This window comes from Urocitellus parryii, chromosome X, assembly GCF_045843805.1.
Source record: "Urocitellus parryii isolate mUroPar1 chromosome X, mUroPar1.hap1, whole genome shotgun sequence".
NCBI lineage: Eukaryota > Metazoa > Chordata > Mammalia > Rodentia > Sciuridae > Urocitellus > Urocitellus parryii.
In genome coordinates, this window is record NC_135547.1 from 120764908 (window position 1) to 120783604 (window position 18697).

Sequence of the window (18697 nt, forward strand, 5' to 3'; positions counted from 1 at the left end):
AGGGGAAAATACCCTTTCCATGGAGTTTTGGGGAGGTAGGGTGGAAGGAATGAATATATGCTGAACAATCATCTAATCTAAAGCTTTTTTCTTTTTTCTTCTGTTCCTGTACATTTATCATTATTATAGTTTTGTAGACCAATAAAACTTGTGTTCCACAATTTGCAAGTATAACTTATGTTTTACAATTTACAAAATTGACTTCATGGATTATAAGACTTCACTTTCTATCATTTTTTCTGACAGGTACAATATTTTTCCCTTTGGTTATTAGGCTATTATGTTAAAACATTATGGGGGAGCAGGGGGGATGAGACTTCTACCATAGAGTGTGCCAATTGATAATTCATTCAAAAGTAAAATAGCACTCAACCCTACTTACAGTTGCTAAGGCAAATAGGAATTTATTTTGCTCACGTGACAAGAAATTCAAAGGCAGGCAACCTTGGGCTGGCAGTATTATCAAAGACTGGTTCTTTTCCTCTCTCTGATCCTTGATGGTTAGTACATTGGTTTTTGTCTTCATGGGAGTAAAATGGCTAGTACAGCTCCATACATCAAGCCTATATTCAAAGTAGGGAGAAATAGCAGAGGACCACGTAGCTGAGATAGGCTTTCCTTGTGTTCAGAAAATAAAAGTTGCCCTGAAAATTGACCATTTATAAATCCATAAAAGATAATATTTTGAGCTTGATAGTCTTTATAACAAAAGACAAAGATAAAAGCTATGGGGAAAAGCACCTGCTGAGAAATACTATAGTGTCTGCCTCAAGAGAACACACACACCCCTTAGACCTAATCACTCCTTCTAAGCAATCCTTACCTGGGGTATACAATTGTTACAAATACAAAATGATAACCTTATTCCTGTGCCTCTGTTGCATCTGTGTTTCACATCAGGCCACTCAGAAACTGATCTTGAGTTTTCTGGATTAATTTAGATATTCTCAAGCAATGCTATAATGTTTGATGAGTTGAATAATATGAGGAAAGGTTATTATTTGAAGGTTGTGTCCTTGGGCAAGTTACTTAACTCCTCTGGGCTTTAGTTTCATTGCCTAATAAATGAACTTTAAAAAAATATATCTTGCAAGGTTGCTGTGAAGATAGGAAATCATGTTTGAAAAGAGCTTCACGCTTTGTCTGCAATTTAGTAGGTAAATTGTTACCTGCAGTGCTTGCTTCGGCAGCACATATGCTAAAATTGGAACCATACAGAGATTAGCATGGCCCCTGAGCAAAGATGACACGTACATGCGTGAAATGTTCGATATTTCTTTTAAATTGTTCCCTGCAGCTGAATGCATTCCTAATTGGCCTACTCACTCTGCATCAAGGTTCACTGTCTCACATGATGTTTTGTTGTAATAGTTTGATGAACTAAAGCTTGTCCAAAAAAGGAATGTACAGTGAAACCTTACAATCAGTAGCTGACATCATCATCATTATTGTTCTGGGGTACTTCAACTCCTTCTGATTAGACATTTCATCCTCCTATGTCTTGCATACATTTTCCAGGCTATCAGCAATGTGGCAAGAAGCTGCACCCAGCATTGCTTTCATCTGGCTATTAAATCTGCATCACCCTCAAGTATCAGCCTTCTGGAATGGTCAGACAGAAGGGAGGAGTCTGGAGGAGACTTATTTACATGTGAAGGGGAAACAAAGCAATATAAAAATATCTTGCCTGAAACACAACCTGTAGGCCAGGCAGAAATCATCTTCTTTGTTCTCTCCTGTCCCCTCATTACCAAAGTTCCTCTCTGTTTCTCCCTGGGGCAGAGAGAGAACATTGGGAAAAAGCAGAGTTTCTGCCTATGCTATCTTCTTCTAGAGATAAAACCATTTATTTCCTTTTTCCTTTCATTTTCTTTCTTCAAATTCACTGGATATAACACTTATAATTTATTGTTTCCCACTCACTATTCTAATTGAGATTCAGGCCCAACCATTCAACCGAAAAGTTAGCTAGATCGAGAAACAATTAGACTCTTTAGTCATTAATTGCACTTGACATTAACCAAGATGAATAGACACATGACCTGTTACAAGCTTATTGGTAAATTGAATGCTAATATTGAATTTCTCTTTATTTTAAACACTAGAAGTGTTATACTTTAGATCTGGAATGTTCCCCAAAAGCCCATGCATTGAAAGCTTGTTCCTCAGCCCATGGTGCTATTGGTGGAACCTTTAGGAGGTGAACCCTAGTTGGAAGAAGACAGGAAGGTCACTGGAAAACTTGCCCTTGCAGTGTATATCTTGTCCCTGGCCCCTTCCTCTCTCTCTCTCTCTCTCTCTCTCTCTCTCTCTCTCTCTGCTTCCTGGCCACCATAAGGTGAGCAACTTTGCTCTACACACACTCCCTGCCATGATGTTCTACCTCACCATAGGCCCAGAAAGAGTGGAGCTAAGTGACCATGGACTGGAACCTCTGAAACTGTGAGCCAAAACAAACTTTCCTTCTTTTTAAACTGTTTCTCTCTGGTATTTAGTCATAGCAACAGAAAGCTGTCTAAGACAATAAGTAATCATATGTTCTCTCCTTTTACTGAAGATTAATCCTAGTAATTGTGGAGCAAGAGTGAAGAGAAAGAAGCCATTAGAATTATAACAAGGAAGTATTTCTTCGTATTGTTAATACTTAGTGATTACTTTGAGTCTTAGAGAGTTAACTTTAATAATATTTCTTAAGTCAAAGGTGTGATTTAAAATTTTTCATTCTGCACATACTTCCATGTAGAGTCTTCATAATCCTAATAAGTGGGAGTATGAACACCTGTTTTGTTTTCTAGTTAACTGACAGGTATACATATGAAGAAAATGGTGGTGGTTATGTGGTAGTGGGGTCTTCTAGGTGTCATTAACACCTAAATAGAAGAAAGTGCTATTAGGTCCAGCTATACACCACAAGTACTCAAATACTCAGAAAATACTTAGGAGATGAGAATTGATGAAAAGAAAATGAGTTTTATTCAAAGGCCTGAACCCTGGAAGATGGAGAGGGACTATTGTCCTCAAAGCTCTATCTTCAGGAAGGAGGGTACACAAAAGGCTTTTATAGGGAGGTACAGGGGGCAGTGAGCAGGAAGACTACAAGCTGGGTGGGATCTTTATCATCCAGGGTATGTGTCTCCTCTTATTTTTTAGTCTGGCCAGAATATCACAATGGACCTTGACCTCCTGGAGTTAGTTCCTATAGTTCTTTAGACAGACTCCTTTGCAAGTTAAACTTCAGAGCCATTTACATGCTTTGTGTTAGCTGATGCACAGAACTAAAGAATAAGGAGGTGCATATTCTCATGTAATCTAAAGGTCTCCAGATTTTCTGGGTTCTATAAATCTAAAGAAGAAATATTTAGCAATTAACAGCATAATCATTTAAGTGTGGCTTCTCTTTAGAATTTAGAATGCTGGGCAAAAGGAAGGGATGTAACCTTGCAAGTGACAACTTGCAATAGAGAAGCCACTGTTACAAGAAGGTAATTCTTGTAACTCTGGCAAGGTTTACCCAGTCCTAAATGATTTGTTCCAATCTCATAGAACACCAGGGCTAGAACTTGCATTAATGATCATCCCGTCATTATGCAGACAGCTGTTTGTCTGTTTGTTTGGTGTTTGTGTGTATCTACACCAGATGGCAGAGATCCTTTGATACATGTGCACCTTCATTGCTTGGTATAGAGGATGGAGATTTCCACAAATCAGACCTAAAAAGTGAACATGGACATTGTGTTCCATTCCATAGACAGTGTCAATTCCCCTGTAAGATGTAAAAAGACATTGTCTTAATATCATGTAAATGTTTAATAGAAATTTCTTTCCTGGGACTGGGGGTTAGCTCACTGGTAAAGTGCTTGCCTAGTATGTTCAAGGCGTTGGGCTGGATCCCTGGCCAGGTAAAATAGGAAAAAAACAAATTCCTGAGAATGATGTCTGATAGAGAAGGGTTAAGGAGGGTATCCGGTACATGAAGTGAGATGAAGAGTAAAGAGGAAGAAAAGGACCAAAGACGGGGGAAGATTTGGCCAAAAATGACCTGTTTCTACTCCAACTGGATGCTCTTGAATCCTGATGAAGCAAAATATCCTTGGGAATAAATCAGTGGTTCTCAGAGTGTGAATTCCAAACCAGTAGAACCAGCATCACTCATCTGGGACCCACCTGAGACCACTGAATCAGAACAATCCCTACAGGGATGCTGTTGTATGCTTGAACTTGTGTAAGGGAAGAAAAATGATTTTCCCTCCCCACCCTTCCCAAGTTCTTAGCTGGGACTCTCTGTAATAAAAAACAGGCCAATAAGAGAAAAACAAACACAAATTTAATAACATCTAAACCTCTGTGTAGGTGAGAGATAACCCACAGAAATGAGTAAATCTGCTGGGCACGGTGGCCCACACTTGTAATCCCAGTGGCTGGTAAGGCTGAGACAGGAGGATTGCAAGTTCAAAGCCAGCTGAAGCAACAATGAGGCCCTAAGCAACTCAAAGAGATTCTGTCTCTAAATAAATTACAAAATAGGGCTAGGGTTGTGGCTTAGTGGATAAGTGCCCCTGATTTCAATCCCCAGTACTAAAAGAAAGAAAGAAAAGAGAAATGAGTAAATCTCTAGAATAGATCTCAAAGAGTTATTTTTAGACTTCTAACTTAAATACCATCCTTTTCCAAAACAGTCATCTGAATGCAGATGCAGATGCAGAAAACAAACATCTTTAAAATGGAGATTTCCTGGGGAGTGATATTGGTGAAATTCTGTTGTTCTATTATGTGCATGTATGAATATATAACAACAAATCCCATCATAATGCACAACTATAACGCACCAACAAAAAATGTGGAAAGCAAAAAAGAAGAAAAAATTGAAGATTTCCTTTATAGATAAAAAGTTATTTTACAAAAGGGTGACTTCTATTTTAACCCTTGTCCTGTATTGTTTCCCAAAATAACCAGCTCAAAATAGTACTTATGCTCATTTATTCTGATCTCCAACAGTCATATTTTGAACCCCATTGTTTAAGAACCACCACTATGCTAAACATTATTTGGTGATGACTACCTGAATGTGAATGAGTTCTCATTGGCCATGGATATTTCAAGAGGAGTGACCAGGGATCACCAATGCATAGCCATCCCCTAATAGCAGGCTGGCATGGAGACACTTGGAATATATTGCTAGGATCAATAAATTATGGTTGATGTGGTGGCACATACCAGCTACTTGGGAGACTGGGGCAGGAGGATCACTTGAGACCAGCCTAGTCAACATAGTGAGACCCCATATCCTAATAAAACAAAAAAAAAAAATGTCCTGTTTGAGAACAGTTAAGTCCTTTTCCTGACAGCAACTTTTAATATGGTAATATCTTCTTGGAGAGAATAAGGGAGAAGGAAGTAGAGCATGTGACAAGAAAACCAGTGTCACAGTTTGGCCCAGCACTGTCCTTTCCTGTTTAGAAAAAAACATATTCAGGAATATCACCTTAAAGATAGGTTCCAAGTTTTACAAAAATAACTTTAATATTCTTTTTACATTTGGACAGCAGACTAAAATAGCAATCCATACAATTTGTAGCACTTATGGACCAACATTTCAGATTCTATGCCCTTTTGTGTGGAAGGAATATTGTGTTGATAGAAAATATTAATTTATATGGGAAATAATGGTTCTGCCTGACAATTTCTTGAAATAAATATTTTCCCATTAAAATACTTGCTTTAAATGGTTTGCTTGAGATTGTCTTGTTAACAGTTCCAAAAGAAAAAAGAAGGAAATAAAAGTATTCTTTGTTAGTCATATTTCAGAGCTTTAGTAGCCTGTTAAAAGTCTGGTAGACCAGGGCTGGGGATGTAGCTCAATGGGTAGAGTGCTTGCTTTGCATGCACAAGGCCCTGGGTTCAATCCTCAGCACCACACACACGCACTCAAAATAAGTCTGGTAGACCACTGTCAAGGTCATCATCTAGGGCAAAGGTTCTCAACCAGGGCAACTGTGCACCCCACTTCCCCTGAAACATTGGCAATGTCTGGAGATAGTTTGGGCTGTCCCAGTTAGGAGGGGACTGCCACTGGCATCTTAATGGTAGAGGCCTGCAATATTGCTAAACATTCTATAATGCATAGGACAGCTCTCATGGGAAGATTTATTCAGCATCAAATGTCAATAATACCATAGCAGAGAAATACTCACCAGTCTGCAGGCCCTGCTTCCTGTAGTGGGGAATCAGATTATTTACCATAAAGTAGGAAAGTCTGGAGACAGAAACGAGGTACAATTGTTATGCTCGAATTCGGGACCCCCAAAAGACCACCAGAGACCAAGATTGATGTAAGCAGCAAAGAGGTGTTTATTGCGAGCTAGCTCAGTCTTCCGCACGCACACAGCAACTGGTGACGCTGAGAGGCCCCGAGCCCAGGGTTTGCAGCAGTTTTATACACTCTTTGGGGAAGGCAGGGACTTCACATACATCATAGCATCTCTTAGCAAATCATCACACACCGCAGGAAAATCAAATAACAACTCTATAACATGATTAGCACATTCACTGGCAGGAACAAGTTGGGTAAGGGTGATTGGTTACTAAAAGAGGGGGATTCATTTGAACTGATTGGTTTAAGCCACAAGGGGAGTACGTGCTGAACTACATGGTTTCCCAACATGTTATCAACCACCATAAACTACTGGGAGGGTCATCTGGCATCCCAGGTATTTCCCTGTCTCATGCTGATTGGTGGCTGCTAGGGGGCTGCTATGGATCCCCACCTAGCCTGACTGAGTCAGGGACACCTGGCACAGCAGATCTCTCCTGTTATTTGTAGATAAACAAAGGAGTGCTCTGTGGGTTTTTCCAAGGACAAAGGTCATGTCCCTTTCTTGGACAGGCTTTGCTCTGAGATAGAGGCTGGTTTTTCAAAGTTATTGTGTCCATCTATAACTAAAAAATTTTTTTAAAAAATTAAAAAGCCCCTTGTTCTCCCTGATGGGCAGAATCACAGCCTCTGCGACAGGAGTCATCTGTGTTTCTCCTTTGCTAGCAAAGCAATAAACCTTCTTTTTCCTTTTTCTTTTAAGAAAGAAAAAAAAAAAAAAAACCATGTCCTTGTTATTGGATTGGCATTGGGGAAAAAGACAGAGCTTTCTTTGGCAACACTTCTGATGAAAAGAGCAAAGCATTTCTCTCAGGCTGGAAGGTTCTGAGGTAAAAACAAATTACTCCCACATACATACATTTCCTTTATTGACCTGTTTTCTTCTTCCAAAGTGTTTTGGGAGCATTATTTAACTCCATATCTCAAGATCTTTCATCAAGTGGGTGTTTAATACATTTTTATTGAATGAATGGGTACACCACAGGAAACTGTCACTTGTCCCTAGAAACTGATAGCCCTGTTGGGATTCAGGATACACCAATCTAAAATATGATTGTGGGAGATCAAAATATGCCTCCCTATAAGATCCTTGCTTAGCATCTGGATGGCCATCTTAAGTGACAGCCACCATTTCAAGGAAAAAGTTTTGCTTTCCTGCCCAAGGGCCTTTCTGAGAAAGGCTCACCCCTCCTTCATACCAACCCAACCCTTACCCACCAGAATTAGGACCCACCCAGCTCTGATTCCTGAGTCTCCCCCATAAAGGTCCCAGAACTCAAGCCTGTTTTGCCTCTCTCTTCTATAGAGAGATGGCCTTTATTTGTCAGCTCTGACAAATAAACTCTCGTGTGTATCTCTACCTGGTCTCCATATTTCATTTCTCTCTTACCCCTCTCTCATTTCTCGCTTTCCCTTCACACCCCAAAATAGACTTTGGCATATTTTGAGCTGGTAATTCTAAGAAACCCCAGGCACAGAAGTAGCTCTGAGAAGTTATACTTTTGTAAAAGAAAGTTGCATCTATGAACGATATCTGCTTTAGTAAAATATCTACATCAGGAAGTGGGCTGTTCCAAACAGCTTTTACTACCTAAGAGACTTTTCATCTGCATAAGAAGCCAATCTTTTTTACCAAACATTTCCCTTCCTTTCCTTTCCCTCCCATAATTTGTGTCTCCCGGCAACACTCCTACCCAACCCCCAGAAGCTCCAAGTCCCTAGTCCTTTCTTTAGCTCAGAGTGCTTGCACATGGCCCTTCTTCTTCAGTTCTCATATTTTGTAGGACTTGAGTGTATGCACCTAATTTAAATGGCTTTTCTTGTGATAGTCTATGTCAATTTAATTTATTCAGCCAAACAACTTAGCAGGGTGGAGGAAAGTGATTGTTTTTCTTGCCCTCACAACCCCCATGCTATACACACCCCATAACAAGTTCAGAACTAAAGAATACTGGACCATCCTTTTCTGTCTTCTCTTCTCTTACTCTTATGACCTTGACCAAATTGTAAGTCCTCCTGTAACTGAATGCATTAGATTCACATCTGGGTGACTGCAAAGTCAGAAAGCACAACAAAAGACAAATGAGTGGAGAAAGAGTATTACCAGTAGCAGATAAAGAGAGTGCTGGTGTTATTTCCAAAGCAATGTTCTCCCTGAAGAAAGGAAGCACAGAGATTTTATTCAGGGAACATATACATATTTATATAGGAAACCACATAGGAGTGAGTACATTCTTGAGCATGTTGTTAAAGGAAATGCACATTTCTGAGCATACTCAGTTTAGGGAATTCCTTCAAGAAGGAAAGATGGTGGACACATTTCTGGGCCTCTGCAGTTCAATCACAGAGCACACGTTTAAAAAGGGAGATGGAAGACCTGAACACTTTGAGGTGCACTCAATTCAATATTATAATGAGCCAAGTTTACTCTTGGTAACTTAAAAGAATGAGTCAGAGTAGCTCACTGACCTTTGCTGGTTCTTTACAAGTTTTTCCAAAGAGTCTTTCCTGAAGGCCAGCCCCATGTCTGTCATCCCAGCAACTTGGGAGGCTGAGGCAGGAGGAGTGCAAGTAAGCACCCCTGGGTTGAATCCTCAGTACAACAAATAATAATAACAACAACAATAATAAGTCTTAGCTGAAACAAAGAGGATAACTCTGAAGGTATCTTAATGATTTTATCTCTGAAGGTGGCTGCCTCACTCGCACAAGCCATGTAACATTCTAGCACTTTGCTGCTTGTCTAAGGCTGAGAAATCAACCTGATGAAAGTTCATAGCCAGTAGGAACCAAAAGAGCAAATTCAGCACTCCCAGCTCACCATTCAAATGAACTCATGTCTAAAGAGGGGCTTCTAAGCTTCAAAAATACAATGATTACAACAATTATCATCATTAAAGGTATGATGCCAGGTAACTAGTTTAGATTGCTATTTCCTGAGCAGGGGAAATGAGGCCAGAAAGTCAGAAGGTTCTGTACCCTTGTCCTGATGATGCATTAGGTCTTTCCTGTGGCTCTGAGCCTTCTATGCACAGCCTCTGACAATGTGTCATTTTCCTCACTTCTTTATTCTCCCAAGGTGGATTGACAACTTTGTATATTCTGGACACTGCACTGAAAAACCAGCCTCTATCTCAGAGCAAAGCCTGTCCAAGAAAGGGACATGACCTATGTCCTTGGAAAAACCCACAGAGCACTCACTCCTAGGCACATTCCCACCCTGCTAAGTTGTTTATCTACAAATAACAGGAGAGATCTGCTGCGCCAGGTGTCCCTGACTCAGTCAGGCTAGGTGGGGAACCATAGCAGCCCCCTAGCAGCCACCAATCAGCATGAGACAGGGAAATACCTGGGATGCCAGATGACCCTCCCAGTAGTTTATGGTGGTTGATAACATGTTGGGAAACCATGTAGTTCAGCACGTACTCCCCTTGGGGCTTAAACCAATCAGTTCAAATGAATCCCCCTCTTTTAGTAACCAATCACCCTTACCCAACTTGTTCCTGCCAGTGAATGTGCTAATCATGTTATAGAGTTGTTATTTGATTTTCCTGCGGTGTGTGATGATTTGCTAAAAGAGGCTATGATGTATGTGAAGTCCCTGCCCTCTCCAAAAAATGTAAAAAACTGCTGCAAACCCTGGGCTCAGGGCCTCTCAGCATCACCAGTTGCTGTGTGTGTGCGCGGAGGACCGAGCTAGCTCGCAATAAACACCTCTTTGCTGCTTACATCGATCTTGGGTCTCTGGTGGTCTTTGGGGATCCTGAATTCGAGCATAACATCACCAAGTATAAGGATTAAAAAGTGACTAAGTCAGGATTCTTGCCCTTCACAAGTCATAGTCTTCAAAATTTAGCTGCCAAGTCACTTTTGAAAAGTTTGAAAACACATGTAACCTTCTCACCTATTTTTGAGTTGACATCTCAAGTTTTTCATCATTAATTTAAATAATTATAAAGGGTAGAATTGCCGATGTATTATAAATATGGACATTTAAAAACGAAAAGGAGAGACAGGTATGGTGGTGAAGCCAGATTTAAAGTAAGATAGTCAGTGTAGTTAGGTAAATCGGGTCTAATATCATATGGAGTGAAATCTAAAATGGAGGCCATGCTGATAATGATTCCAAAATGGAGGCCATGCTGATAATGATTCCAGGAAATGCAGGACAACTCATGGAATGTTAATGAAGTCCCAGAAAGGCCCTAGGCCAAAGTCCACCCCAAAGAAATGTTAATGGAACCCAGGAAACAGCCCCCACCAGGTTTGGAGATAGCCCATCCCAAAGAAGTGATAATGAAGTCCTTCCTGCCCAGATTACTTGTTTGGCCCACCTGTGTCTCAACCCTTCCCCCTTACATTCCATCACCAAAACTATAAAAAGGGGAACACATTCGCCCTTCAACGGATTCCACCTCTTGGGTCCCCTTCTTCCTCCGGGAGAAGTCTTTTCCGCTGTCCTTTAATAAACTTCTAATTTCTACTCTGACTTTGCCTCGGCATGCTTCTCTGGTGTTATTCTTCAACACTGGGGAAGCAAGGACTCCTCACCGGTCAACAGCAGTAACAGTGGCACACAGCTGTAATCCCAGAGGCTCAGGAGGCTGAGGCAGGAGGATTGCAAGTTCAAAGCCAGCCTCAGCAAAAGCGAAGTCCTAAGCAACTCAGTGAGACCCTGTCTCTAAATAAAATGCAAAATAGGGCTGGGGATGGGCTCAGTGGTTGACTGCCCCTGAGTTCAATCCCTAGTACTTCCCTCCAAAAAAAAAAAAGAAAAGAAACAGATACATCACTCATTTCAATGTATCCAATAGAATCTAAATGCTATTTTGATACTTACCAGCCTTCATTAAAAAAAAATATGTGGGGGCTGGGGATGTGGCTCAAGCGGTAGTGCGCTCGCCTGGCATGCGTGCAACCCGGGTTCGATCCTCAGCACCACATACCAACAAAGATGTTGTGTCCGCCGAGAACTAAAAAAAATAAATATTAAAAAAAAAAAATTCTATCTCTCTCTCTCCTCTCTCACTCTCTCTTAAAAAAAAATGAATCTTTAAAAAAAAAAAATGTGTATATATATATATATATATATATATATACACACTTGCCTCACATGCACAAGGCCCTGGGTTAGATCCCCAGCACCACCAAAAAATAAGTAAATAAAATAAATATATATATAATGAAAAGGTCGGGCGAACGTCGGAGGAAAAGACCACCAAGACACCGTCCCATGCAATAGCAAAGGGTTTATTGGGGGTCCAGCATGCTGGGGCTCAGAGCTCACTTCAGAAGAGCAGAGAACAAAGAGCCCCGAGAACAACTTGAGCAGAGTTTATATACATTCTTTGGAGAGGGCAGGGACTTTACATACATCATAGCATCCCTTAGCAAATCATCACATACCACAGGAAAATCAAATAACAACTCTAAAACATGATTAGCACATTCACTGGCAGGAACAGGTCGGGCGGGGGTGATTGGTCAGTCCTAAGAAGGGGTATACGTTTATACTGATTGGTTGAAGCCCTGAGATGTATACATGCTGAGCTGCACGGTTTCTGGGAAGGGGTTGTTAAGTAACTAGGTGGTCAGGGAAGATTTCGACACACATCTAATGGGCAGTTCCGGGAATTGTCTTAACTGCCACAGGAATTTCAGGTTCTGAGTGCAACTTAGAAACTTTGCAAAACCTGGTCCTTTACATTTCAATTTCAATTTCTTTTATCCTTTCAATAGGAAGAAATTTTACAAACTTTTTCTCTGCAAGCAATCTCATATTTCCATTCCACTTCCTCCACAGAATTTTATACTACTGGAATTTATCTTTATGCTTGAAAGACTTGATGGTCCCACTATTACACACAGAGAGAGAGAGAGAGAGAGAGAGAGAGAGAGAGAGAGAGAAAGAGAGAGAGAGAGAGAGGCTATGAACTTTGTTTTGTTTTGGTACTGGGACTTGAACCGAGGGACACTTAACCACTGAGCCACATCTCCAGCGTTTTTTAATTTTTTATTTAGAGACAGAGCCTCACTAAATTGCTGAGACTGTCCTCGAATTTGCAATCTTTCTGCCTCAGCTTCCTGGGACTCTGGGATTATAGGCATGTACCACCATGTCAAACTACAAAACACTTTTTTTTTCCATGTGGCAATTCAGCTCAACTCTCTTCATCTAAGTGTAACTTAACAGTGGCACTGTTGGGTTCAAATCTGAGCTCTACTGTGTAATAGTTGTATCTTTGGGTAAATTATATAAACTCTATGAACTTCATTTTCCTCCTCCATATTATTGGGAAATCAATATTGCATATTTTGTACAAGTGTTGTAGAAATTAAATAAATTGATAAATGAAAATGTTTAGTCCAGTGCCTAGCATATAATAGGCATATGATATATGATGGCAAATTAGTAAGTCACTATGCAAAAGACTTCTTCCCTCACAACAAGAAAGCATGACATTTTCTTCCATATCTACTAGATTCATGATATTTTATCCAACCTGCCTTTTTTTTCCTAGAGCCCCTAATATACACTACCAGTTTGCTAGGGATTCTTTTCCAAAATTACCTCAAATTTGATAGATGAGCAAATTACCATTTTACTCCTATCTGTTTATTGCTAGGGCAAATTGCCAAATATCTGCATGCAAAAATACTAGAAAGTAGGTTTCTGGACATTCTAAGGAGCTACAAGGAACTGATAAACCAGTGTACAATTATATATCTCCACAGTTATTCATAAATCACACTGTAGCTTTAAATTACTTTAAGACTCTTTGTAGTTAATCCTTACTAAAAATTCACCTTCAATGTGATCAATGCATGCTGTTTTCTTTTAATCTTATTTGTTTAGGGTTTCTTTTCAAGTAAACCTTTGCTAATAACAGTGATCCTGTCTTTGGTTTCCTTAGGAACACACCCAGGGGAGATACATACAGGATGAAAAAAGAACAGAATGTCCAAAATGTGAAGCATCTGGCATTCTCATATAAGGCTTTTAGGAATGGAAAATAGTACAATTAGTCTGGAAAACTTTTTGGCAGCTTTTTATGAAGTTAAAATCCATCTGCCCTATGATCCACCAATTCCACTCCTAAGTATTTACCCAAGAAGAATAAAACTATACGTCTACCTAAAAATTTGTATAAGACTATTTATTCAGCCTTATTCATAATAACCCAAAACTCAAATGTCCATCAAAAGGAGAATGGATACACCAATGTTGCTATATACATACAGTGGAATACAAATCAGCAATAAAACAGGAAGAACCATGATAAAACATGGCTGCATCTCAAAAGCATTACATTATGTGAAAGAAGCCAGATATAAATAAGAACATACCATATAGTTCAACTTATATGAAGCTCTAGAATGTGTGTCAATAGAAATCAGAACAGTGATTACACATGGGGAAGGAGTATTAATTGTGAAAGGTCACAAAGAACTTTATGGGGTGATGGAAATATTCTATGACTTGATTGAGGAGGAGGTCACAAAGTGTATATCTATGCTTAATATCTGTACACTATGCTTAATATCTGTACATTTTGTTAAAGGCAAATTATGCTTTTTTAATATTGAAGGAAATGAAAACAAACAACAACAATAAAATAACAGCATCCACGCTTACAGTTGCAAGGGACCTCAAAGATTATTTCACCTTCATGTCCTCCATTCTGAGGCCAGGAAATTACATACAGCAGCTTAACTAGGTGAGCACTAAACTTTAACTTGAACCTTACAGTAGGAAAAACATAAAATTACAGCCCAGTCTTTTCCATCTTCAGTCATCCCCAGCTAATCACACTGCTGGCTCATTTGGGCTTTCGTTTTGTTAAACTTCTTGCCTCCAGCAGCTAGGATTTTTCATGTAATCTCTGTGGACCCTGAGTGCCCCCATCCAGTTGTGTACCAGTTGTACTCATAGTTAATATCTATACTCAAGGTCAATAATACCTCCAAGTGTCTTGGAGTTCCTCCTCCTTATGCTATTTATGGCCCCTGGAGTTGTCATGTAAGTAGATTATCTCAGACAACTTTAGGAAATTTGGGGGTGAATCTGTTCAGAATCCCTTCAAAGATTCATCTCATATAAACATGCTCTATGAATACACCAGGAAAGAACTGTATTATGACACAGGAGACTCACATCAGGACAAGGAGATACTGGTCACCTAAAACAATTGTGTAGGAAGGCTTATAATTAGGCTGTCCTACTTGATAAAACCAGGGCTTGGAACACAGCTCAAATAATGACTGAAATGGATGTTTCTTTTCATTCTCATGCAACAGCACAACATCAGGTTGCCCCCAGACTGCTATTCTAGGAATGAAGAAAGATCAATGACCCCCTCTCTATAATTGGGCTTGAAGGTTTAGGAAAAGTGAAAAAAAAATCTCTTGGAGGGGATTGGGAGCATTGTTGCCCACAAAGGAAAAAACTAGGAATATATTCATGAGAAAAAATGCAACGCAATAAATTCTTTCTGTGTGAAATAAGAGATATTCAACTTTTTTATTTTTAATTTTTTGTTTCATTTCCAAAAAAAAAGGTAACACAAATGAATACCAAAATCCTATTAATTTCTTATTATGGCCTTAATGAATAAAGTGGAGAAAGGGGAAATGATTAAAGAGACACTCAAAAGGCAAGCCATGTACAAAATAGGAATGATTTACCTGGTCACATGTTCCCTACCCAGGAAATAATAATATCACCCACTCCATGAACACATACCATTTGCTAGTCACTATGCCATACATCTTAGAAGGACTCTTTGATATGTTTTATTATTATCTCCATTCTACAGTGAAGAAACTGAAACTTACAGAGGTTAAATATTTGGAATATATGTAGGAAGTAGGACTGGGATTTGAACCAGACAGTTTAGCCAGGGAACTTTTTTTTTTTATTATGATTTTTTTTAAAGAGAGAGAGGGAGAGAGAGAGAGAGAGAGAGAGAGAGAGAGAGAGAGAGAGAGAGGGAGAGGAGAACTTTTTTAATATTTATTTTCTAGTTTTCGGCGGACACAACATCTTTGTTTGTATGTGGTGCTGAGGATTGAACCCGGGCCGCACGCATGCCAGGTGAGCGCGCTACCACTTGAGCCACATCTCCAGCCCAAGGAATCTGGAATTTCTAACCACTGTTTTACAATGCATCTAATCTCCAAATTCCAACACATCTCCATTATGGGAACACCAATGATTCTTCTAGGAGTTTGTGAGGAAAACTACAAACAGAATCTCTCAAATCTCTCAGAGCATGAGAACAGATTCATATTAAGTTTTTAGACTTTACACACTGTAAGCAAAAATGATCAAGGACGCCGGGAGACCTTGGATCAACAAGCTGTCTCCCTTAAGCAGTGGTGGCACATTTTCAGGGGAGAAAATGGCAACTGGTTATAAGAGGGGTCTGCTTTTTACAGGTCTTAATGAGAGTTAATCATAGCAGAATGTTTAGTGTGACTTAATCATTAGAAACTTGGGATGTGCCAGCTGGTGAGAAACTGATGTGACACCATTTTTGAGAAACCAGCCTGTTCCTCAGAGCAAAGCCTGTCCAAAGAAGGAGGCATGACCCGTGTCCTTGGAAAAACCCACAGAGCGCTCCTAGGCATATACCCACCCTGCTGAGTTGTTTATCTACAAATAACAGGAGAGATCTGCAGCACCAGGTGTCCCTGACTCAGTCAGGCTAGGTGGGGACCCACAGCAACCTCCTAGTGACCACCAATCAGCATGAGACAGGGAAAATACCTGGGATGCCAGATGACCCTCCCAGTAGTTTATGGTGGTTGATAACATGTTGGGAAACCATGTAGTTTAGCACATACACTCCTCGTGGCTTAAACCAATCAGTTCAGAGGAATCCCCCTCTTGTAGTAACCAATCACCCCTACCCAACTTGTTCCCGCCAGTGAATGTGCTAATCATGTTTTAGAGTTGTTATTTGATTTCCCGCGGTGTGTGATGATTTGCTAAGAGATGCTACGATGTATGTGGGGGTCCCTGCCTTCCCCAAAGAGTGTATAAAACTGCTGCAAACCCTGGGCTCAGGGCCTCTCAGCATCACCAGTTGCTGTGTGTGCGCGGAGGACTGAGCTAGCTTGCAATAAACACCTCTTTGCTGCTTACATGGATCTCAGTCTCTGGTGGTCTTTTGGGGGTCCCGAACTCTAGCATATCACTGGGTGCTCAGGAAACTGGTTGTACAGGTTAAAATCTAACTCAAGAAAACAGCTGTAAAAGCTCAAAACTCATTTTCACTCAGGGAAACAGTTGTAAAAGCTTGAAACTCATTGTTATGGGGGATAAAAATCCAGAGTCCAGAGCCCATTTGTTTGACTTTCCCTCCAGGACTCAGTGTTCCTGGGAAAGGATGAAAGACCAGGGCCCAGGGCCTAATGTTTACCTTTTCTCTCCTGGGATCCATTGTCCCCCGTCCTCCCTAGGGGCTGTCATTCCTCTTTTCTTGGGGGATGGATAATATTTTCCATATATTCCACACATGCCCCTGGATATGGCAAACAAAGGAAGGAATCAGGAGGATTGTTGAAAATTACAAGTTCTACTGAAAGCAGAATAAAAGACTTATAACTCTTTCCTCCCAATCCTTTTTTATGGGTTTCTGTTGGGTTAGAAAAACTGTCAAGTAATAGTTCTTCTTATATTCAAAACTGACACAGACTTTAGAGTTAAATGAACCCAAATTTTAAAAAAAAGTACTCAACTGATGAATCACTCAGGGTAGCTCTTTGTTATGCATTATCTCATTCCTAATACATCTTTCTGATGAACATATTTGCAACATTCAAAATGGCACTATCTGGACTCAACGTCTGTCGTCGGCAATTAAGTATTCTGGTTGTTTATGTCTAATTTGACTGTTCCAAATTTGCTGGAAGGAGGAAAACCTTGAACACTTTTATTTTGAAAATCTCTTCTTAAACAAACTAATACTTTTTCCCTAAAGATTATGACTTTAAGAGCAGGGTTTATCAAATGTTATCTTAAATGTTAGAAACATGACTTATACAAATATAAAATGACTTATCACTGATTTATTAACTCATTAAAGTGTTATGGTTTGGATAAGTATCTCCCAAAGGCTCATGTGTTAAATAAAGGCTTGGTTCCCAGACTGAGGAGCTATTAGGAGGTGGTGATACCTTTAAGAGGTGGGACCTTATTGGAACTCTTTTGGTCATAGGAGGGCATGTCCTTGAAAGGGATATTAGGATGCTGGCTCCTCCCCTTTTTCTTTGGCTTCTCAGCCGCCATGAGTGAGCAGCTGAAAATGTGCAACTGTGAGCCACAATAAACATTCCCTTCTTTTTGGCTTGGGTATCAGGGATTGAACTCAGGGGCACTCAATCACTGAGCCCCATCCCCAACCCTATTTTGTATTTTATTTAGAGACAGGGTCTCACTGAGTTGCTTAGGGCCTCAATAAATTGCTGAGGAACTCGTGATCCTCCTGCCTCAGCCTCCCCTGGTGCCGGGATTACAGGCGCTTGCCGCTGCACCCAGCAAAACTTTCCTTTTTATAAGTTGATGTCTCAGGTACTTTTGTCACAGTGAAGGAAGTCTAGCACAAATAGCAGAATAATAATGTTGATTAAAAGGAGAATTGAGGGCTGGGGTTGTGGCTCAGTGGCAGAGCGCTTGCCTAACATGCATGAGGCACTGAGTTCGATCCCAGGCACCACATAAAAATAAACAAATAAAATAAAAATATTGTGTCCATCTACAACTACAAAAGATAAAAATAAAAATAAAAAGGAGAATTGAAAGTCTGAGCATATGCAGGCATTGACAGAACAAAGGAATAAGCTTTATTAAATTAACTATGAGTAGCTATTATCTTACAGGACAACAAAAACATAATCTTTGGGGTTATCTATAATTTTATTGGACAGAAATTATTTACTTGTCAATAATATGAAGAAAGGTGAAAGGTTCAAGTTATATAACCTCAGAGTCTGGGCCCTAGTTAAGAATTAATAATAAGTCAAGTGAAAGTATGTTTCCCTCTAGGGTAAATAATCCTTGGGTGAGCCTGTTTGGAAAAGCTCCCTTATGTCACTGAAAGAACATGCAGTCATTATTTTGCCTTATTTCCAAGTTTTAGATAATTTTTCTTCATAAATTTTGTTTCTAAAGAGGATCTTATTGGCAATAGGGCACAGAATTTCAGTTTCACAATCTTCAAAATTCTCATGAGCAAAAATATTCTTTCCAGAATGGACTTTGATTTATGATTCTGGTCCTTCAGCCTGACCCCTTGCAGTCATCTTATTCTGCATGGTGTCAGG

The 18697-nt window shown here is 39.9% G+C and overlaps 1 non-coding gene across 1 annotated transcript; it reads left to right on the forward strand.

The window, feature by feature from the left end:
* Positions 1 to 1174: 1174 nt before the first annotated feature.
* LOC113188460 (U6 spliceosomal RNA) lies at positions 1175 to 1278 on the forward strand. The gene has a single exon (XR_003301546.1). It is a non-coding gene; the product is annotated as a U6 spliceosomal RNA (small nuclear RNA).
* Positions 1279 to 18697: the final 17419 nt, after the last annotated feature.